General features: G+C 43.1%; 1 protein-coding gene and 1 non-coding gene across 2 annotated transcripts in view; both read left to right on the forward strand.

Annotated features, from left to right (window-relative positions):
* The window catches only part of Cyp4c3 (Cytochrome P450 4c3), a 314,949-nt gene that overhangs the window by 147,268 nt on the left and 144,023 nt on the right, over positions 1–23,658 (forward strand). The window lies entirely within an intron of this gene.
* Positions 22,885–22,956, forward strand: TRNAP-UGG (transfer RNA proline (anticodon UGG)). Its single transcript has one exon. It is a non-coding gene; the product is annotated as a tRNA-Pro (tRNA).

Raw genomic sequence — 23,658 nt, forward strand, 5'->3', positions numbered from 1 at the left:
GGGGGGGGGGGGCAGTATCTCCTGCCTGTCGTATGAGGCGACTAAAACGGATAAGCTCCGAGTGTTGCCACTATGGAACAATGTACTTCCTCAAAAAACAATAATCGCCATCACAATCTGCGGGCTATACTAATCTATGGCGGTAATCCTAAACGAAAGAACTACTGGGTTCATTCTTTTAGCAGGAATATTCCGTTAACAGAAATTTTAGTATTTCTGTCTACGTATGACCCAATATGTAGCATTATTTCATGTCTGTAGTTTGGACGTCTCTCTTAAACAAAATGCTAGTTAGTCTTTTAGAACAGAAGTCTGCGCTCATCGTTTAGTTCTGATGAAGGTAGTTCATAGGATCATTTTAGACATTTCAACAAGTGTTCAAGTCATCATACCTTTATGCAAAGTTGAGTCATGCTGAACCATTCCCTGAGTAAATTTGGAAAATAGCCTTTCCAAACCTCCTTTCATTATTTGTAGCAATTTCTTTATTAATTTTGCATATTCAATGCGGAATAAATCTCCATGGAATTGTTAAGAAACGTTTCTCGTCAGGATCAACACTTCTTCATTCTGAGGATCAAACAAAAGTAAAAAATGTTTTAAAAATAATTGAGAGAAATCTCTTCAGAGAAAATTGATATCAACATTAATATAATAATAACTATATTGACAAAGTCTACAAAATACTTTTACCTCAACGACGAACTAAATACTACATTTATTGGTCCACAGTCGCCGTACATTTGTGTTATATCGTAATATTAATCATTGATTTCTGGATAATGGCTTACGAGCTCCAGAGAGGCCTGAGGCAGGTCTCTCGAGTTGACGCCGACGTGAGACCTGCGCATCTGTGACGATGGAGCCTTTCCTAAGATGAATTCTAATGTTCTTTCCTTAGCCAGAGGAATTGAAAAACGAAGTTCGAAATGCCCGAACCGGCCGGAATTCGAACCCCGTTCAAATTCGATCAAAGACCGCTCAGCAGGCTAACTAACTAGCCTTTGACGGGGACCATTACTTACGGTACTTTGACTGAGACATGTGATAGTAACCTTGAACCTAAAATTGACATACCAGCAATTTGGTGAATTAAAGTGCACGGCAGTTCAATATGACGTCATTTGTGTACCTTGCGCACCGTTCCAAATTGTAGGATACTCTTTATTTTTGCGACTGCCTCGTGTCATTATCGCTTTGTACAGCAGACATGGTCGATGAATGCTAGTGAGTACATATCAACAGCTGATAAGCAGAACTGAAACTATCCGCGTCATTAATTACATTATTATAAGAAGCACTATGTGGAAAAGTGCTGATGAGCGACCATCACGAGTTCATGCCTGGTCATCATGACGCAATCTTTTGAATGCTATTATTGGCTTTCACAACCGGGGTCGCTATAGCTCCTCAGTTGCCTCATGCATGCTGAGTAGACAGATCCAGGTAAAAATCCTCGACCTGATCGTGAATAGAACGCGGTGCCTTCGGGTAAAAATGCAGAATTGCTATCCACGAACCATAAATGCCCCACCAGTGGCCCCTTTTTCCCCACTTTTAAAAAGGAACTAGTTGATGAGATTTAGTTGAGCTCATTACCTTTATATGATCCTGGTGATGATCGCTAGTTAGCTGCTGTCCTCGGAGAATCGGCTTCAATCCTCGCTGCCTGTAGTTGAAGTACATTGAAAGGAACTTCACCACCTCGAGTGTTACTCAAATACGGATAAGTTTTGCTATCACCATCACCGTAGCCACTCAGCTGTTCAGTAAATGGCAACATCGTAAAGTATCTGTTGGTCAAGAACACTTTGCTTCTTAACAAGCATACAATTCGAATGTCCAGTTATTGACCACTCAGATAATTGTTGGATTCAGTGTCACTTATTTCGCTGAGTGTGGGGGGAAATTCTCTGACGTTCACTCGTCTTGAACTCCACCATTCCATAGACTCCGATCATTTCTCTACTCGTGGGCTATTTCCATAAGCATATCTCAACATTCAACACATGAACCCTCGGTGGTAAAACACATCCACAAATTCCTCCGCGACCATAAGCGGTGAACATCCAGGGCTTCAAGAAGTGGCCCATGAGTGTGATGAGGTGAACAAGGGCAAGGCTCCTCACATTAATAAATCCTATTTGATCTCTCTTGATCATTTCTTGTTCTCTTGTGACGTCGACTGAATTATATTCTTCGAGGTACTGGTAGTTTTTCATTTCCACACCCTTTCATCATTCGAAGAATCGAACTTTTCCTTAATCCTCGGATAAAGTCAAGAGAGGGTTACTATAATTTTGTTCCGCCTCGCATTAGAGCAAAAGCCTACCACTGCCACCACCACATCCTACTGGCTTTTTGCCGATAACATTCACGAGATGTATTAATACAGCCAACCCATCTTCATGGGGGAATATAAGATTGAAATTACTTCAGAGGTAGTTAGGAGTAGGCCAATATCACGCTGATCGCCACCTCCCTTCATTTAAGGTCTTCTACTTCTTCTTAGCACTTTTTTCCGTTTGTACGGTGTCTACATGTTAAGCCACTTAACATGCGTACCCTCTACACTATCCATAATTCTTCTTAGTAATTAAACCTAAACTACCTACTCGTAAAATGTCATTATTTAATACTTCGGAGGCGAGGACGTCGTATGAACATCCCTCGGTGAAATTCATACATCTTCGGACAGTCCTAAACGTATCTCCTGCCCTTTGGAAATCATGTAAGGGTATCAGGATATTACACACCGCCTGTTGGAGACCTTCTCTTCATATGTTGTACAATTCAGAACGAGGCAGCAATGACGCCAGCTATAGACTATGTTCTCTGCAACATCACCTCATTGTAATGGATGGAACTCAGGAAGTATAGCTCCAGTAGGTGATTCTGCAACGCCTTTCATCTGAGAGTCAGATGATTTTCAAATGTGTTCCTGGTGATATCACGTTGCTTATATCGTACACCCGTTGAGAAGTGCAGAAATGCACTAAAGTGTTTTCATGAGTTACGGGCAGATTTCTTAGTCATCATTATAATGATCTGAAAAGTGGTTACTACACTGCACCACTTGTTGTCATAGTCTCAGACAACTCAGCGGGATGAGATGAACAACGTCGTCCATCTGCAACAAAAGGAATACAATAGCGAAATTAGAGCACAGAACTTCGATCAGGATTTAAGTTTTGTGTGACTATTGATATCGTTAATTTACGTAAAATTAGCCTTAGAATTGTGAAAATATGTTTGGAAGAAGCATATTTTCAAGGGCCATGAAAGTAGATAACTTATATAAACTGGTTGCAGGTATGAACATACATACATACATACATACATACATACATACATACATACATACATACATACATACATACATACATACATGCATACATACATACATACATACATACATTTATTGAACATAACAGGCGACTTCGCCCCTATACATGTTCACATGCAGAGTAAAATAAATAATAAAGAATAATAATAATAATAAGGATAATAATAATAAGAATAATATCTAGCAGTCTTTAGCTGTAGCAGTCCCTCACTCAATGTTCAAACATATTCATCCAGTGTCCTTATTGTGCTCTGTACTTGCGTCACATTATTGTTCCTGACCTACACCTAATCAATAAATCAAACAACAACACTCAGCATTTCAGCACTTGCATTCCAGCTAACTTTAAAACAAACAGACCATGCAATCCTGTATCATTACCCAACTCCACATAACTAAGTACTCTATCCCTATATTCCATAATCCATTAGAATTTTATCATACTATCCCCTTCCCTTATATACATAACTACTCCACCCCCCTATTCCCCTGCCTACCCTCTAACACACTCTCCTTCATTTTACTCTCGCATGCCTTTTTTGTCGCACATAAATACCTGTTCAATTCACCCCCTTTTTCCCATTGTTTAATAATCCATCTCAGGATTGCGTTCTCATCCCCTCTCCCCAATATTTCCCGATGCTCGGCACTCAATAATCCATGTCTTAACCCCCTCGTTACCTCACAGTCTCTTAGTAAGTGAAAATCATCATTCACATCTCCGCAAAGTACACATCTTGTCTTATCCCTCCCCTGTATCCACCCTGTATTCCTTTGCAAACCTAAAAGCCACCACATCATCCCATACCGTTTTGACCTATCGACGTATCTAATATTCAACCCTGCTATCTCCTCTATTTTCGTCAAAACCGTCAGCGAATTTCTTAGTCTGCTTTCCCCCAATAATTTCTGCCTATGTATATCTCTAATTCTCCTTTCCAGTATATTCATCCCTCTCACTTCTGTCTTCGACCAAATCTCCCCCTACAGGTGTCCTAATCCTATCCTCTCCAAATATCCCTTTATTTTTTCTAACCATCCACCCTTATACATGCTCTTAAATTGCTGTGCATACGCTGCCTGTACTACCCTCCCACCTTCCTGTCTTTTTAAATTCATCCAGTATCTAACTATTCTTTTCACACCCTCTGATTCCAAATCCTCCCCACACATTAATTCCGCCCCTACATTTGCTGTACACCTCGGTAAGCCCATTACTAACTTAGCAAAACTACTAACAATCCTTCTTAGTTCCTCTCTTTTCTCATCCAGCCCCCAAACTTCTGAGCCGTATAATACCCTCCCAACGATTACCGACCTGAACACAAGTCTCAGTGTTTTATAACTGACCTCCGGGTACTTGACTAGCAAATTTCTGACTGAGGCTAAGGCTGCCAATCCTCTATATTTCACCCTTTTGATCTGGTCACTCCAAGTTCCTTTATCATTAAAAATAACTCCTAGATATTCCAACTTCCTTACCTGTTCCAATCTTTCTCCCTGAATTACCCAATTACCTTCTATCTTTCTTCTTTTGTCCACCTGTACTACTAATATTTTAGACTTATTTCCATTAATTCTCAATCCCCATTTCCTCGCAAATAGCGTCACTGACTTTAAGGTCCTATTCATCGCCCCTGAGGTTAGCGTCATCAATAACACATCATCCGCAAATATCAGTCCTGGTACTTCAAAACCATTAATTACTGGTACAGCCCAATTGTCTGCCCCAAACCCCTCTAAAATATCGTTGATAAATAAAATAAACAGTATTGGCGATAACTTGCATCCTTGTTTTAAACCCACCTTGGACTTTAATGGTCCACTCAGTCGCCCTTCTTCCAAATTTACACAAAACCTGACAACCCTATATATTCCTTCCACTGCCCTCAACATCTTCTCCGAAATCCCTAGCCTGCCTCATTTCTCTAATAGGGCCTCTCTATTCACCTTGTCAAAAGCTTTCTCAAAATCTATTGCTGCTACATAAACCGTACTTCTAGCCATATTCTTATACTTTTCTAAAATAGTCTTTACTATCATTATATTATCCATTGTTCTTCTCTTTTTCCTAAATCCCCCTTGGTACTCTGTCAAAATTTCATTTTCTTCCGCCCACCCGCTTATTCTGTTCGCTAACACACCAGTATATATTTTACTCAAAGAATCCAACAGAGATATACCTCTATAACTGTTCACATTGTTCCTACTACCCTTCCCCTTGTATATAGGGCATATAATTCCTGTTTCCCATTCCTTAGGGTAATTACCTCCCTCAAATATCCTATTGAATAGTTTAACCATGCCCTCTATCATTATCTCATTTTTACTAATTTCCTTCCAAAACTTGTTATTTATACCATTACACCCCCCGGCCGACTTCGCTCTGGCTCTGCTTATCACTCTCAGGATTTCCTTTCTTGTGATTTCTTTATCCAGGTCATGAATTGCCACTCTCCTATTCCTCCAAATTACTTCTTCTCCCGAACCTCTCCATCTTTCATCCCCCTTTTTCCCTAGTAATTCATCAAAGTGCCTGACCCATTGCACTTCTTCAATACTCGTTCTCTCTATATTCCTTCCACCCTTAATAATTTTATTAATCTTATCCCAAACTCTCTCAAAATTATTTGTCGTGTAGTCATTATTTATGGCTTCCATTTGTTCCTCTAACCACGTCTTTTTTGTCTCGCAAATTTTCTTTTTATACTCCTTCCTCAATCTACAGAAAAACTCCCTTTCTTGGCTCCCACCTTTCCTTCTATATTCTCCTAACGCGTCCATCACCTTCCTTCGCATTCCTTCACACTCCCTATTAAACCATTCTTCTCCCTCTTTCTTATTTCCCTTTCTAGCTTTCGCCTTCTGCGCTATCATCTTTATTGGATGTAGCAACAATTCCAAGGCTTTATCAGTATTATTCTCTTCTAACGCCCCTTCCCACCCATATTTCAGAAGATGTAACTCCTCTTTTACTACCCTATTCCAATCCCGGCCCACCTTCTCTGTCCATTTATACTTATTATAACCACTCCCTCGTTTATCATTTGTCTCATCTTCCTTCTTTGTACACTTCTCTTCCTCCCTTTTCAGCATAACCCTTACCGGGAAATGGTGTGATTCAATCCAGTCTCTTATTTCCATTCTTACAACTTCCTCAATCATCCCTTCCGAACTTAAAACCATATCTATCACACTACCACCCTTCTCAGTAACATATGTCAATTTCCCCGTCCTGTCACCCTCTATCCACCCATTCAGAATATACAAATTTCCCACAGCACACATCTCTAGGAGCTTCTCTCCATAACTATTTGTAATTTTGTCCTCACTCCTTCTACTTTCCAACAAACACATTCCATCCTCCCTACTATAAACTGGGCTCTGTTCCCCTATCCTCGCGTTCCAATCCCCAAATAACAACATATCCTCCTCACCTGGATACATTCCCCTTATCCTACCAATATCCACCAATAACTCTTCAAAAAAATATTTATTTGCATATGCTGAATTACTAGGGTGGCAGTAAACAAAAGCTAGATTTATTTTCTTCCTCCTTCCCTCACCCCCTCCCAAATTCAATCTCAGCCACATGGTTTCCATCATATTGGTCTCTATATCCTCTACTCTTTCACTAATTTCTTCCCTAATTAGAACTATCATCCCTCCTGGTGCTCGTCCCTTATTCCTCTCTTTTCTTCTATATTTATATTTTATCTCAAACCCCTTCCATGAAATCTCCCTCCCTGTTTCCAACCACGTCTCCAAGGGTGCCACAACATCAAAACTTTCAATTACTTCCCGATCTTTCTTGTTTCCTAATTTGTTCCTTAGTGCCTCAATATTCACACATCCTATTTTCCAATATAGTTATAACTTTCCCTCCCTCCCTTCTAGGTCTCCCCCTCTATTCTTACTTCTAGTCGTTATCGACCTCTCGTCCTCTGTATCCTCCATCCCTTTACGTACTTTTCCCCATATGTCTTTTAAGCTCTTACTTCTGACGTTACTCATAATTTTTTTACCTTCCTGTCAATCTGTCTCCTCTTGACCTTTCTTGTTCACTACACCACTGCACCCTGCTCTCACCGCTTCTTGCTGCTCACCCCCACTCACCCCCTCACTATTTTGGACTTCTGAATCCACCTTCCCTTGTCCTTTCTTGCTCACTGCAACACTACACTCTACTCTCCCAGTTTCTTGCTGTTCACTCTCACCGTCCACTTCACTATCTTGATCTCCTGTCTCCCGGCTGCCCTGCCCATTCTCTTCTGAGATGCTCTCCTCTCCTGCCACGTCCCTCCTCCTCTTCTTTTCTTCTTTCTTCTTCCCATCTTGCCTTGTCCTCTCACCACCCTCAACCCTCTCGTTTTCGTCCATCTCCTTCAGCTTCGTCACTGAATGTACTCTAACCCATCGCCCGTTTGTCACCTCCAACCTCGGACCTCTTATTCGGGCCTTTAGCCCCTGGTTCCTCGCTCTCCATAGGTGCCTATTCAAGATCTTCATATTTTCACTTCCTTCTCTTCCCATGTCTCTTTTCACCCTTATTTTCTGTCCCTGTAAATTCTTACTGTTACCTAACACAATTTCTGCCATTAGGGTAGATAAAAATTTTACCCTAATTGGCCTCCGACCTTTAGTCTTACCAATTCTCTCTACATCGTCTATGTCTATCTGACTAAAGTCTATCTTCATTGAATCACGAATAACTTCCACCACCTTAGATATCAGTTCAATCTTGCTCTCCCTAGCCCCTTCCTCCACTCCATATATAAATATGGCTTTCTCCAATCTCTCCTGCCTGTACCCCTCCGCTTCTTTCTTCATCTTCATCACCTCCTCTTTCAGATGTTTCACTTCCCCTCTCAATAACTCGATTTCTTTCTCATTATTGTCCACTCTCCTGCTCGATTCCTCTGTCTTCGTTTCAAGCCATTTCTTCATGTTCCCTATCTCCTTTCTCTGCTCCTCCATCATGTCCTTTATTTCCTGCACCTTATCCCATTGACACTTTTCCTGCATAACTTCACTTACAACCACCCTGAGTGCGGCCAAATCCTCCGTACTATATTTGCCACTGGTATTTGGGCCTGGGTTTACTTCCACCCCCCCAATAACCAGTAGCACCGCTATCACTGTCACTACCAGCACCGCTTCACGCATTTTTAATCCGTCCGTACTTATCACCAATCAATTCCTGGTCTCCTTCTTCTGCCTTGCCTGCCATTTCCCAATAGCGGCCCCGTACTGTTCAATGCCGACCATGTTTACAGCACGCACTTCACTACGCAACCTCTCTCCTCGACCGCTCGAGCTAGACTGCCAGGTATGAACAGCATCTGTGGATGTACAGGGCAAACTGGAGGCGGCTCGTACTACTTGTACTGAAGAGCAGTTCTAGTGGACTCGGGAACCTAACGCTAATGAAGTTCGCTGCGTCACCTTTTGCGGTCTCTGCACTCCAAAAACATCGAGTGGCCTATTGTCTTTGGAGATGAACCTTACACCTAGAAATTCATGCTTGTCATGTTTAACTTTTCCGTAGCTTACAAATTCCCGATCAGAGCCCCAACCCTACCCACCTCATTTGATTCGACTCAAGATGAAGAATGTGTACCTTTTCATTGTGATTTGACTCTCGTCGATGTGTATCTCACAAATCATCAAGACAACTCAAGTTCTGACAAGAATTGCTTCAAGCTACCACATGCGTGCGAAATACGAATGAACGTTCTCTCCATAGCAACTCCAGCAATAATGCCCCTTCTCAACATTACTGGTAATGAAGAACAAAGGGACGACTATAAAATCAGTTAAAGAAATAGAAGACTCGACATTTTCCTTTATGAGTGGTGGTGGTGATTATTGCCTTAAGAGGAAGTACAACTGGCAATCATCCTCTCTTAACACTAATCAGAGGGAAAACTTGAAAATGAAGGTATCTGCCAAAGAAAGACAAAGACCACGAAGGGCGTGAAAATGAAATGCTGTAATACCGTCGGGGTCGGAAAAAAAGAAGATTTGACCAAAGGTGGTCGGATAGGATAGTATAAAGTGGGGATCCTGGCACAAGTAAGTGGAAGCAATGACAGGACTCAGTTAAGGGCCCCGTGGTCTCCAACCCACGCTCCAAAGTTCAGAGCCACTACAGCCCCGATTAGTCGCCTCTTATGACAGGCAGGGGATACAGAGTGTATTATTCTACCTCCCCTACCCACGGGGGGGGGGGGGTGTAGAACTTGTTAGAAAGGAAACAGGAGAGGTTCTTTATGTATAAATAGATACTTCAAAATTTACAATGGCACAGTAACCACTTTAAGTCCGGTTGGTTAATATGCTGGCCTTTGGTCCTAAGGGTCCCGGGTACGATCTTCGGTCGGGTCGGTGATTTATCTTTCATTAGTTAATTCCTATGGCTCAGGGGCTGGATGTTTGTGTCGCCTTCAGCATTAGATTTCATCTTAGACAGGACTCCATCCTCGAAGAGGCGCAGGTTGCCTACACGGCGTCAGCTCGAGAAACTTGTACCAGACATCTTCGCATGTCATACGCCCCTTTCACACCTACAAAGCGGTGATGAAACATTGGTGGTGGTGGCTGTTATCTTATGGGAAGTACAACTGGATAACAAGACTCTCTTATTTCTAATCGAAACAGAAAGTGTTCCAACTTCGACCTTGGGGGTATAAAGGTATCGGCCGAGGAGGGAGGCCGAGTAACTTGGCTCTGCGGTTAGGGTCGCACAGCTGTAAGCTTGCATTCGGGAGACAGTGGGTTCGAATTCCACCGTCTGCAGCCTTTAAGATGGTGTTCTGTGGTTTCCTATTTTCATACCAGGCAATTTCTCGGGCTGTACCTTAAGTATTGCCACGACAGCTACCTTCCCAGTCCTATCTCTCTCCCATCCTTCCGTCATTGAAAACCTGCGAACTGTTAGTGCGACGTTAAACAAGTAGCAAAAAAATATGAGAGAGAAAGAAACCAAGTTCACCATTGAAGTTAAAAACAGTCTGGTTCAAGTAAGTGGAAGATTTGTGGTCACCAACCCAGTATGTATATTCTATGGCCTCAATGATGAGATCAGCCACAGTCTCCTCTAAGGTCAGAGAAATCCAAGCACTCAGTAAAGATACAGAGATGGGATCCACAGGAACACACTGGGTGGTCTTCTCTCCGTAGGTAAGAGGGTGTAGATTTTCCAAGAACAATCCTCAACTTGTATTAAAATAAGGACTACCTACGTGAAAAACGGAAACAGGTCTTCAATTGTGGGGAGTTCAGGCTCCAGGATTGTACAGCACTTCTATCCCTAGTACCGTACACACATCAACAGAACTGGGTGGTAACCTGGTAAGCTAATTTATCCCCTCCCGTGTCACGTTGTTAAAAGCCATGTATATGTGGTCACCATTATCATACAACCTGGCTAGGAGGCTGTGGATCGGTTGCACCAGCGGGTACTGGACAAACGCCCAAAAATTCAAAGTTAGCACTCTCGAGAAACTGATGTCGTTCGCGAACTTGTGCAAAGAGTGGCTCCACTAGACAGTCCATAACTGGAAACGAGTGATTTGGAGTGATGAATGACGCTATACCCTATGGAAATACGATGGGAGAGTTTGGGTTTGGCGAATGCCCGGAGAATGTTACCTGCAATAATGTGCTGTGCCAACAGTGAAGTACCAGTACTGAGGAGGTGGTGTTATGGTATGGGGACGTTTTTCGTGGTTATGTGTTGTCCCCTTATTGTGCTTAAGAAAACTTTAAATGCGGAAGGATATGAACACGTTTTAAACCGTTCTGTAGAGGAGCATTTCGGGGACGACGATTGTTCACCTCATCATGACAATGCACCGTCATAAAGCTGCATCTGTGAGGCAATGGTTTGTGGACAATAACATTCCTGAAATGGACTGGCCTGCCCAGAGTCCCGACCTGAACCCAGTGGAACAGAACGTTGCCTTCGCTCCAGGCCTCAGCGTCCAATATCACGACCTTCTCTGGTTTCGACTCTTGAGGAAGGATGGGCTGCCATTCCTCCACAGTCATTCAGACACCCCAGCAGAGTTGAGACGCAGGGTGGACCCACCACATATAGGGATCGTAGCACGGGTAAAGTCTAAGTGCAATTTCAGAGCGGTGTGCAGATACTTTTGATCAGGCAGTGTACCGCCATTAAAGTACAATGATGGAAAAACTCGGACTAACATTGAAATTAAACATGACTGCAAGGTTGGTAACAAATTGTGAGTTGTTATACAATAACTTAAAAGAGGGAATGCTAATTGAAAAAGTAACACGTGCCGATCAATATAACGCGAGTTACATCGTAAAATAACGTAACTATAGATGTAATAATGTGTGTAAGAGGTCACTTCGTTCTTCAGTTCACTGGAGATCTCTGCAATAATCCGTAGTTCCAAGGACTGAAGTGGTTAAGTCAAGGAAAATTACTGTGCCTATAAACTTTTTAACCAGTGCCTTATTTTCTAGAGAAAAAATACGACGGAACATGGAGAAAAACTGTAATTTTAATGACTTATTTAAATGAGGCTTTCAAAAGAAGACAAAGTACAGGAATTAAAAACATCACTCTTAATTGTTGAACTTTGAACTTAATTATTCGAACATTCTAAAGGAAAATATGTAATGGAAACGGAATTATAAACTAGTTCGTACCGCAAGCATTGGCGCTTTCTTTTTCGGAACGATGATCTGTGAAGACTTTTCATTGGTCATGTATGTTGTGTAGTACGGAAATGAAACCACGCTTATATGAATGGTGAACAAATAATTAAATATATAGCAATATAGTTGTTTATCAATGTAATAACTTCAAAAAACAGGCTAATGACAAAACTTGAGTTAACTTTACTCCTACGTACAGGTCGTGCTGTAGGAAGCGCGCCAAGTCCATCAGCTGATGTATTAGGGCGACTAAACGAATGTTATGAGTTGTATTTAATGAATGTAATACACAGTGATTGAGAGCATTCTTTGGATAATTGTGACTGTTGAAAGACAGACCTTTATTGTTAAGTATCTTGCATTTCTTGCCTGATTCTTTTCTAAATTTATCACATCGGGATTTATAAAAGCAGCTCTTAACGAGATACGTTATGATACATAATTTAGGTCAGGTATGTTATTTTCATGTGGCGAGTAATGTAAATCATGGAACGTATTGCTTCTTGTGGAATTTGTTCATTGAATTGATACCGTATTGCACATTTTTGTGGGAATAAATTTCCACAATGCAAATATGTTGTGTGCATCATGACGAATGTAAAACTATACAAGTGACTATATACAATAGGCCTATACACCAATTTTCTCATTTCTTTGGAATGAGTGTAGGAGAAACTTATGGAAGACGAAAATCTTAACTGAAAATTAAACTATTATGAGGGTGAGATGTACCTTTGCTTTTCTTCTTGTTATGTAGATACATGGCAGTGCGTTTTATTGTTGAAGTTCAATCCTAAAAGTAACAAAGATGATCAGTAACTAAGTGAGCCTACAATTGTGTTATTTCCTGGGTTAGGTAATATTGAGAACGTGCAATAAAAGCGGATTCCAGTCCAAATGTAGAACTAAATGCAGTTTATAAAACTCAACCCTCTACTACATGATTTTGGTAGTATTATACATACATTTTATACAATTTGAATTAAACTGTTGCAATATTCAAAATTTAGGTATTACAAGTAATGCAACTTAATTCCTTGAAGGATAGTGCCAGGAGTTCGAAGAAAAGAAACCATGAAAGCAGCACTGCGTTTATGATCATGTAGAGGTATTGTGGCAAAGCCTTATTTTTTTACTTGTTTACGTTCGTCGTCTCCATATTTTTATGAATGCACAATAATTATGATTTGTTGGGTACATGGACGAGTAATAGGCTACAATCCTTAAGGAGTGATCCTAATGAACAATGTATTTGCTCACTTCCGTACAGCTTATACATGCCGTTTATTCTTTGAAAAATGGGTCTATATTCATAGACCTGTGGCAAATGGCCATGATTACGTCTTTCAACACATGTTCAATGAAAGAAACACCTCCAGCATCACTGGAATATTACAAGATTCTGACAACACAAAATTTAAACTTCCTGTACTGCTTGTAAAATGAAACACACACTAACTAGTTACACTACATTAACTATCTCTTCTCAACTTCGTATAAGAGTAAGATATTACCTTGGTAGATGAGTTGAACACCACACCTCCACTCCAGACTTGTAATCTGTTTTATTACCGATTCTTTGTTAATCATTGTGGTAAACGTGACAGATCAGTAATCGAATTCTTCAACATGTAACTCAAAATGTGACATTATGTAGCTCCATATTCAGTATTAATTATATTGTTTCTAAACCGTCAGTAAACCGGCCATTACCATAGAAATAAGCATACGCATTGTTGGTGTGTGAATGTTCTCTAGAGCGCTTGTTGGTCGTAAGAGGGCTATGCACATTTTTCTTTGTGCACTGATACACTTTACAGCTTTCAAAGCCTCTGTGAATGAAGATAGCCCCGTGGTCTCTTATCTAGAAAGCATTAGCAACTCGGCCGTGGGCTTCATTTGGCGGTAGTTTTAAGAGCAAATACAACGGAGCGTTCTTCCTCTGTTGAGGCTAAATGAGGAGAAAATGAAAGAGGCAGGAAAGGCGTTGAAAAGAACGACTGCTAATCAACGAAGGCCACAAACTGGCGGGAAGTTCGGACAGGCTATGTCGAACCTGAGGGGTCCGATGTGTGTGAGTCACCGATGATCATGGCGGCCAGGTAGCTGCTAATAATAATAATAATAATCTGGTCAATACTGAATGTTTATATGCCAGCTATGACGTACATTCTAGAGAAGCTGGAGGTCATAGAAGGGAGGATCCTTAAGAAAATAATGGGCACAGTCCCGACTGAAGACGGCTGAAAACTTCGGAGCACCAAAGAAGTCTACCAGAACGTCCTCGGTGACCGTGAGGGGAAAGGGGCCGACATACCTGTATAGATCGAAAAAAAAAAAAAAAAAACAGATGTTGGCTTTGACAAAGAAACTCGGAAAAACCTTGAAAGGTCCAACATCCTGGAGATCCAAATGTTGGCAAGGAGTGCGTTTTGAAGAAGCCTACAAAATTTGGAAGGGTTTCGAGTTGAATAAATTACAAGCTTATTCGGATCAGAACCTCTTCAAATAACAGCCACGAAAATAATACACTTTTTGTATCATCATCTAACTTATCGCACATTCCTTCCTGTAAATTCACCGTGATAGTGATTGCTGTATTAGGTCAGGTGTTCTCAACTTAATTTGCGAGCAGGTCACATTATTCTCTCCCCCTCCTCATCTACACACCCATGGCATTCACCTATCAATCTCTCACACGGCTATACGACAATAGAAACAACCTCACACACAGTACAAAAGTAAACAATAGTCTATCTTTGGATAAACTTACACTTCAGTGACAGTGTTGAAATGACTGGTGTGGTCTGGAGATAGACTTGACACAGCCTCCCTCAGAATGGAAAGAAATGGCGTATGGCTTGTAGTGCCGGGAGTGTCCGAGGACATGTTCGGCTCGCCAGGTGCAGGTCTCTGTAGGTGATCATCACTAACCCGGGGTCCGGCTCCATGGCTAAATGGTACGTACTGGCCCGTGTTCACAGGGGGCCCCGGTTCGATTCCCGACAGGGTCGGAAATTTCAACCATAATTGGATAATTTCGCTTGCACGGGGGATGGATGTATATGTCGTCTTCATCATCATTTCATCCTCATCACGATGAACTGGTCGCCGACCGGCGTGAAATGAAAAGACCTGCCTCTGGTGAGACGAACTTATCCTAGGACACTCCCGGCGCTAAAAGCCATACGCCATTTCATTTTTTCTTCACTAACCCGGCAACGTAAGTTTAATTTTATAAACTTCATTTTTGAAAATGTTAGTTCACATATATGTAAGTACTCGCAAACGCGCACAAGCATTTTCTTGCATATTGTAAGAAGGCCGGAAAATTTTCATTACTAGGCGCCCTTTAAAAGTTAAGTCTCTTAGTAGGGAACACAAAGGAGTTCAATTAATTCGACCTGTAGTTACAATTAAAACAGAAACAACAAAGCTCTTTTAACTAGGCTTTTCGATATCTGCGAAAAATATGAACAGAAACTTAAGCACATTATAAAAACTTGGACAGGGGACCACATAAAATGCCTTCGCGGGCTATATGTTGAGCAACCCTGTATTAGGTCATCGGCACAGCACGGAAAAAATTGTATGAAGTGAGTGGTACCGCTCGATCGACAGTCCAGAGGTCAGCATTCTTACAACAAATATGTCCAGCTTCTTTGCTAAACGGACAGTGCTAATACGTTCGGTTACGCGACTCCTGGTTGCGATTCGCGGCTGGCTAAGAATTTTGATCACGCCTGCATAATTCCATTGACTCGGGGACTGTGTATTTGAGTTCGTCCGTACCACCACAGAAACGCGCAACATCTCGCAATATAGGATCGGCGTTAGAAAGGACATCCGCGACATCCATAGGTTGAACTCCACATGTGCTACACAGTTCTCAGGTGCCGCCCTACCAGGGTCTGAAAAGCAGAGGAAGAAGAAGAAGAATAAGTTCTAGCAACAGATCCATGTTCTTATGTCCAAGCACTTCGAGTCCTTGGCTGTGATGACCTGTAGACCAGAGGTGCTCACGCTGGGCACACTGCACTGTAAGCGTCAGAGGTCGTGCAAAGTTCTCCCAGTCCCTCTCGATCACTGCGGCGATACCCGAGTTTCAAATGGAGGCAGAAATCCGCTTCATTTTCAATTTACGTTGTAAGAAATAAGTTTTTTATGTTCATTGCAGATTATGTCTTTTGACCGGATATAATAAAGAGTTACCCCAAAAACGTCAAATAGTTTTGTACTATGCGTAATGAATTACAATTTTCACTATTATTTTAAGAGGTCGCCCTCTGTGATGTAGTGCTTAATGTGATTAGCTGCCACCTCCGGAGACCCGGGTTCGATTCACGGCTCTGCCTGTGTGGTACGAGGGCTGGAACGGGGTCCACTCAGCCTCGGGACGTCAAATGAGTAGAGGGGGCATTCGATTCCCTCCTCAGCCATCCTCGAAGTGGTTTTCCGTGATTTCCCACTTCTCCTCCAGGCAAATGCCGGGATGGTACCTATTTTAAGGCCACGGCCGCTTCCTTCCCTCTTCCTTGTGTATATCCAGTCTTCCCATTCCTCACAAGGCCCCTGTTCAGTATAGCAGCAGAGGCCGCCTGGGCGATGTACTGGACCTCCATTCCAGTTATCCCCCGACCAAATGTCTCACGCTCCGGGGGTAGGGATCCTCACTGAATCTGGCGGAAAACCAATCCTATCGGGCGAGTTGGCCGTGCGGTTAGGGGCGAGCGGCTGTGAGCTTGCATCCGGGAGATAGTGGGTTCGAATCCCACTGGCGGCAGCCCTGAAGATGTTTTTCCGTGGTTTCCTACTTTCACACCAGGTAAATGCTGGGGCTCTACCTTATTTAAGGCCACGACCGCTTCCTTCCCACTCTTAGGCCTTTCCTATCCCATCGTCGCCCATCGGTGCGACGTAAAGCCACTAGCAAAGAAAGAAAGAAACCAATCCTGTTATATAGGAAGCCTGATCAATTTAGGTAACATCATTGTGCTCATCAATCTATCTATCTATAAATGTTTTCATTCCTAACCCTGAAGGGATGGGGCGGGCCACATAGAGAGATGGGGGCGGACTGAAGAGGAAGTGAGGGATTGAGGACAGGAGTAAAGGATGTGAAGTAAAAAGGAGACCGTAACATTACAGTAACAGGTTGAAGCAGCAAGCTAGAAAATATTAAGATTAATAATGCGACCTTAACACTCGTATGTCATGTGGTTTGCTACAATGGAATGTATAGGGGTAACTTAGGATACTTGACACAGGTACCACTTTTTTATTTTTAGGAATTTTTTAATGGTGTAAACAAATTATTGAATAACGTAATTAGGTTTTGTAATCATATGCCAATTATATTCAGTTGTAATATTAAGAAAGTTTACATTATAAATGTGTAAATTTCCATAATTGTTTATGTGCACAAAAGGGTCAAGTATCCCTCGAGTTAGGGATACGTGACCCCTTTATGTGGGTTACTTGACCCATGTCTACTTATTTCTGGACGATGTTCAAACAAGGGTGAAATTAAAATGATTACAAGGACAGCTATAATTTTAAGTGAAACTGCATTTATTATATATCAGTTTCTAGAATTAACAGAACCATTCTGCATGCTACAAAGAAATGTCTTGCATTTAAAGTCACTCATGTTACATTAACATAAAATGTAATGGTTTCTATTAGTCTAAGCAAAGAAACCTGTGTGTTATGCATAGGCTACTATAAAAATGTCTTACACTGTTAGGCTACTCAATGGGAAATTGAAACTGGTGTTTAAATTGAAAACTGATAACTCTAGAACACCTTCAATTTGCTCTGGATCAACCTCCGAAACATCATCACATTCCGGCCACTTGAATCGTGAACCACCTACACTTCTGGAAAATTTAACCATGAACACTTCAGGAAAAACTTCACTAACTTGTCCCACATACCTGCGAACATTTCTCTTCCCACAAAATTTCACAATCACCCAATCACCTATGCTTGGAATTTTTCTTGTGTGACTTGTCTCTTCATCTGTCAGTTCTGATTCGGAATCGAACTGAACATGCTCTAGATCAGATTCAGAACTTCCAGTTTCAGGAGACCTGCCAAATTGTTTTCTCCTTTTCTTTTTCATATTTTGTGAAAACAGTCTTTTGCGTGACACACTTTTTTCTTCAAGTCTTCTTCTCTTGTCTTCTTTCTCTTTGTATTTGGCTTCGATTTCCTCTTTGTTTGGTGTATCAGTCAAAATAATGGTTTTACCCTGTTTACGGCCCCATCTTCTATTTGTCCTTCTGTCACCTGCTTTAGGATATGGAAGACTTTCTGGGCTGATGCAAAAGCCTTGTAATATTGTAGACTCATGTTTTTTTTACGCTCCCTTCAGTCTCATTCGCAGTTCCCACACGCAAGTTGCTAGTGGGATCTGGGGACTCTGATGTTTCTTTGGCTATCGCTGCTGGTTCAGATGATGTTGAAGGCTGCAAAATCTGAGGATTAGATCGATCAGTCACAGCGGAAGAAAGAAAATCATCGTCTGAGAATATGGCATCATTAAACGGCCAAATTCCTGTGGCCTTGAAGCCACTGATTATGTTACTTGGGGTGAATGCTTGTGAAAATGCTTTTCCAACCAACCCAGCAACATGGTAAATCGTGATTGGTTGTCCCGGTTTGTCTATGGTGAGGTTGTTTGTGCAATGTGTGTTATAATACCTTTTGAAAGGACCATAGACTGAAACATCCAAAGGTTGGAGTCTATGGGCGCAATGTGGAGGGAATGTTAAAATTACAATCCCATTTTCTCTGGCATAAAGAATGACATCAAGAGACATGTGGCTCTCATGATTATCAATGAGTAGGAGAACTTTTCTTACGGAAGGGCATCCAACATACACTGACTGACAGAGCAAATGCAACACCAAGATAGAGTGGTCAGAACTTTATGCCAATTGCAGGGTAGACTGACGTCACTGAGGTATGCTCATGATGTGAAATGCGCCGCTGTGCTGCGCACGTAGCGAACGATAAATGGGACACGGCGTTGGCGAATGGCCCACTTCGTACCGTGATATCTCAGCCGACAGTCATTGTAGAACGTGTTGTCGTGTGCCACAGGACACGTGTATAGCTAAGAATGCCAGGCCGCCGTCAACGGAGGCATTTCCAGCAGACAGACGACTTTACGAGGGGTATGGTGATCGGGCTGAGAAGGGCAGGTTGGTCGCTTCGTCAAATCGCAGCCGATACCCATAGGGATGTGTCCACGGTGCAGCGCCTGTGGCGAAGATGGTTGGCGCAGGGACATGTGGCACGTGCGAGGGGTCCAGGCGCAGCCCGAGTGACGTCAGCACGCGAGGATCGGCGCATCCGCCGCCAAGCGATGGCAGCCCCACACGCCACGTCAACTGCCATTCTTCAGCATGTGCAAGACACCCTGGCTGTTCCAATATCGACCAGAACAATTTCCCGTCGATTGGTTGAAGGAGGCCTGCACTCCCGGCGTCCACTCAGAAGACTACCATTGACTCCACAGCATAGACGTGCACGCCTGGCATGCTGCCGGGCTAGAGCGACTTGGATGAGGGAATGGCGGAACGTCGTGTTCTCCGATGAGTCACGCTTCTGTTCTGTCAGTGATAGTCACCGCAGACGAGTGTGGCGTCGCCGTGGAGAAAGGTCAAATCCGGCAGTAACTGTGGAGCGCCCTACCGCTATACAACGCGGCATCATGGTTTGGGGCGCTATTGCGTATGATTCCACGTCACCTCTAGTGCATATTCAAGGCACGTTAAATGCCCACCACTACGTGCAGCATGTGTTGCGGCCGGTGGCACTCCCGTACCTTCAGGGGCTGCCCAATGCTCTGTTTCAGCAGGATAATGCCCGCCCACACACTGCTCGCATCTCCCAACAGGCTCTACGAGGTGTACAGATGCTTCCGTGGCCAGCGTACTCTCCGGATCTCTCACCAATCGAACACGTGTGGGATCTCATTGGACGCCGTTTGCAAACTCTGCCCTAGCCTCGTACGGACGACCAACTGTGGCAAATGGTTGACAGAGAATGGAGAACCATCCCTCAGGACACCATCCGCACTCTTATTGACTCTGTACCTCGACGTATTTCTGCGTGCATCGCCGCTCGCGGTGGTCCTACATCCTACTGAGTCGATGCCGTGCGCATTGTGTAACCTGCATATCGGTTTGAAATAAACATCAATTATTCGTCCGTGCCGTCTCTGTTTTTTCCCCAACTTTCATCCCTTTCGAACCACTCCTTCTTGGTGTTGCATTTGCTCTGTCTGTCAGTGTATTTCTGGAAGTGCTTCAAATACAAAAGAAAGTTTTGTCATCCAACCATAACTGGGTGTGGAATGATCAGAACCCACAGGAGCCCCAAACATGAATGCCGGATTTGGTTTTGCACGTGGGAAAATAAAAAAAGGTGGGATACTATTCCCTAAAGCATTCACACAGCATTACACACAGTCACTAATTGCCCTCTTTCACCCGATGTAACCAGGCCTACTTGCTTCGATTTCTTAGGAGCAATCACCTTTGGACATTTATGGACTGCAGTAACTCCCGTTTCGCCGGCCCCCGTGGTGTAGGGGTAGCGTGCCTGCCTCTTACCCGGAGGCCCCGGGTTCGATTCCCGGCCAGGTCAGGGATTTTTACCTGGACCTGAGGGCTGGTTCGAGGTCTACTCAGCCTACGTGATTAGAATTGAGGAGCTATCTGACGGTGAGATAGCGGCCCCGGTCTAGAAAGCCAAGAATAACGGCCGAGAGGATTCGTCGTGTTGACCACACGACACCTCGTAATCTGCAGGCTTTCGGGCTGAGCAGCGGTCGCTTGGTAGGCCAAGGCCCTTCAAGGGCTGTAGTGCCATGGGGTTTGGTTTGGTTTGGTTTTAGTAACTCCCGTTTCATCTGCTTTCCATATCCTTTCTGCTCCAAACTGTTCACGTACGAGCACTGTTCGCAAGTTTTCATGAAACAAACCTACATTATGTTTGTTGAAACTTGTAGAACATGACAAACTTGTAGCCTCGGGGGTTCTTATTGATAATTCTGAATTTCGCTCTATAAAGCCACGTAACCAAAAGTAACCTGCCCTTTTCTCATTATCCCACTGTTTAGGATAGGTTTTTCCATCCTTTACTGCCAAGTCACAGGCTAATCGTCTGGCCAAATCACAGGTCAGTCCATGGTTCATGCGCGACATAACCAGTAAGTAATTTGAAAGTTCTTCTTCCTCAGTTTTATTCCTCCCTGCTGTATCTTTCTAACATATCTCCTTAATGTATTCCTATTAATGCCAGTTTCTTTTGCAATTGTATGTAAGGCACCACCAGCAAAAACTTTCTGCACTGCCTCCTTCATAATTTCTGCAGGAATGGACTCCCTGGGTTTGACACCCTCCTTTCTTTTGTAGTGTTGTGGCATCCGGAATCCAAAAATTAGAGTCCAGTTATTAGTTTATGGATGTGATACATGGGTCATGTATCCCTACAGTGAGTTCATACACTTAATGTAACAGTTCACTGTATCTATTATAAATCAGAAATGTGGCTTTGTGTAAAAAGAAGGCCAGATATGTTACTAATAACAAGAAATAATACAAAGTGTTCGCCTCTGTGGTGTAGTGGTTAGCGTGATTAGCTGCCACCCCCGGAGGTCCGGGTTCGATTCCCGGCTCTGCCACGAAAATTTGAAAAGTGGTACGAGGGCTGGAACGGGGTCCACTCAGCCTCGGGAGGTCAACTGAGTAGAGGTGGGTTCGATTCCCACCTCAGCCATCCTCGAAGTGGTTTTCCGTGGTTTCCCACTTCTCCTCCAGGCGAATGCCGGGATGGTACCTAACTTAAGGCCACGGCCTCTTCCTTCCCTCTTCCTTGCCTATCCCTTCCAATCTGCCCATCCCTCCACAAGGCCCCTGTTCAGCATAGCAGGTGAGGCCGCCTGGGCGAGGTACTGGTCATTCTCCCCAGCTGTATCCCCCGACCAAGAGTCTGAAGCTCCAGGACACTGCCCTTGAGGCGGTAGAGATGGGATCCCTCGCTGAGTCCGAGGGAGAAGCCGAACCTGGAGGGTAAACAGATGATGATGATGATGATGAATACAAAGATTTTTACCTTCAAGTACACAATTGTAGACAGACAACAATTCAACCATTTAAAATTTACTTATAACAGAATAAAACACATTTCATTATTTCCTCCAATAATCCCAACAAACAACTCAATCTCATTCTTAGGAATTTGGAGGGAAAAATCAAAGACAAACAGTGGTCCCAACACCAAGCATCCTAAATATCCCTACTCTGAGATAAAGGCTTTGGGTCAAGTATCGCTAGTTCCCCTATACATATACAATTTTTCGCTAAGCTTTTAAATCCAAAGACCCATCATTACTGCGTACTGGCCATGGGTGCGTATGGCAAGGCGCAAGTATACTTCACGACCGTAGGTCGGTAATGCCTTTGGGGTTGAACCAGAGGTACCGTACTCCTGAAGCCTTTGATAATGTGATGGGGAGGACCCACGTAAAATAAACGCATAGGCGTGGATGTTCTCGGGGTTGAAGGAGTACCTTTGGTTGTAGGGCTAGTCTGTCTTATGTTATGTAGAAATAAAACAAGGCATCACTGGTATATGTGTTGGATTGGCTGTACAGGTGAAGGTGCCGTAAAATTACAGTAACAGGTTGAAGCAGCAAGCTAGAAAATCGCACAATTCATGTATAAATAACTGCATTGCATTGTAGGGTTAACTCTGAGTGGATCGATAACGGCTTCCTCGCGACAGAGGACAAACACAACTCAATAGCATTGTATGAAGGAGTTTGAACTGTCGGCCTGTTGGTCTAGGGGTATGATTCCTGCTTTGGGTGCAGGAGGCACCGGGTTCAAATCCCGGACAGGCCCGTACTTTTCTACAGAAGTTCAAATCTTTGTCTGAAAGAGGCCAATTCTGGTGTAAAAGAGGAGACGTGAGGTTGTAGGCCTAACTCTTTTTTGTATCCGGTCAAAATACACAAACTGCAAGTAACATAAATTACTTACAGTATTTCTTACAACGTAAATTTAAAGTAGCGTGGAGTGCTGCCTTCTTTCTCTCGTTATTTTCTGCCTCCATTTCAAACTCGTGTATCGCCGCAGTGACTGGGATAACTTCCCTGAATCTATACGGCCTATGACGTAACCAAAACGACACTGGCTGAATAGTACACCTATACGCTCAACACCTGCCCGCCCGCCTCTGTGAGTAGAGGGGTTCGATTCCCCCCTCAGGTATCCTCGAAGTGCTTTGTGCTTTTGCGTGATTTCCCACTTCTCCCGCTGGCCAAGAGGTGCGGGTGGGTTAAAGAGGAAGTGAAGGATTGAGGAGAGGGAAAAAGGATGTGAAGTAAGAAGGAGACCGTAAAATTACAGTAGCAGGTTGCAGGAACAAGGTAGAAAATGGCACGATTTCAGCAGCAGCTGCTGAAGGGGACTGATGGGAGGTGCACTACTTTTTCTTTACAAATTAACGTTCTTACTAAACACACACAATACACAAATGCATACCCGGATACAAATCATGCAATGTTAAATACTTGGTCATTACTCACCTACTTCACTGTCATC

This window comes from Anabrus simplex, chromosome 8 (assembly GCF_040414725.1).
Source record: "Anabrus simplex isolate iqAnaSimp1 chromosome 8, ASM4041472v1, whole genome shotgun sequence".
NCBI classification, from domain to species: Eukaryota; Metazoa; Arthropoda; class Insecta; order Orthoptera; family Tettigoniidae; genus Anabrus; species Anabrus simplex.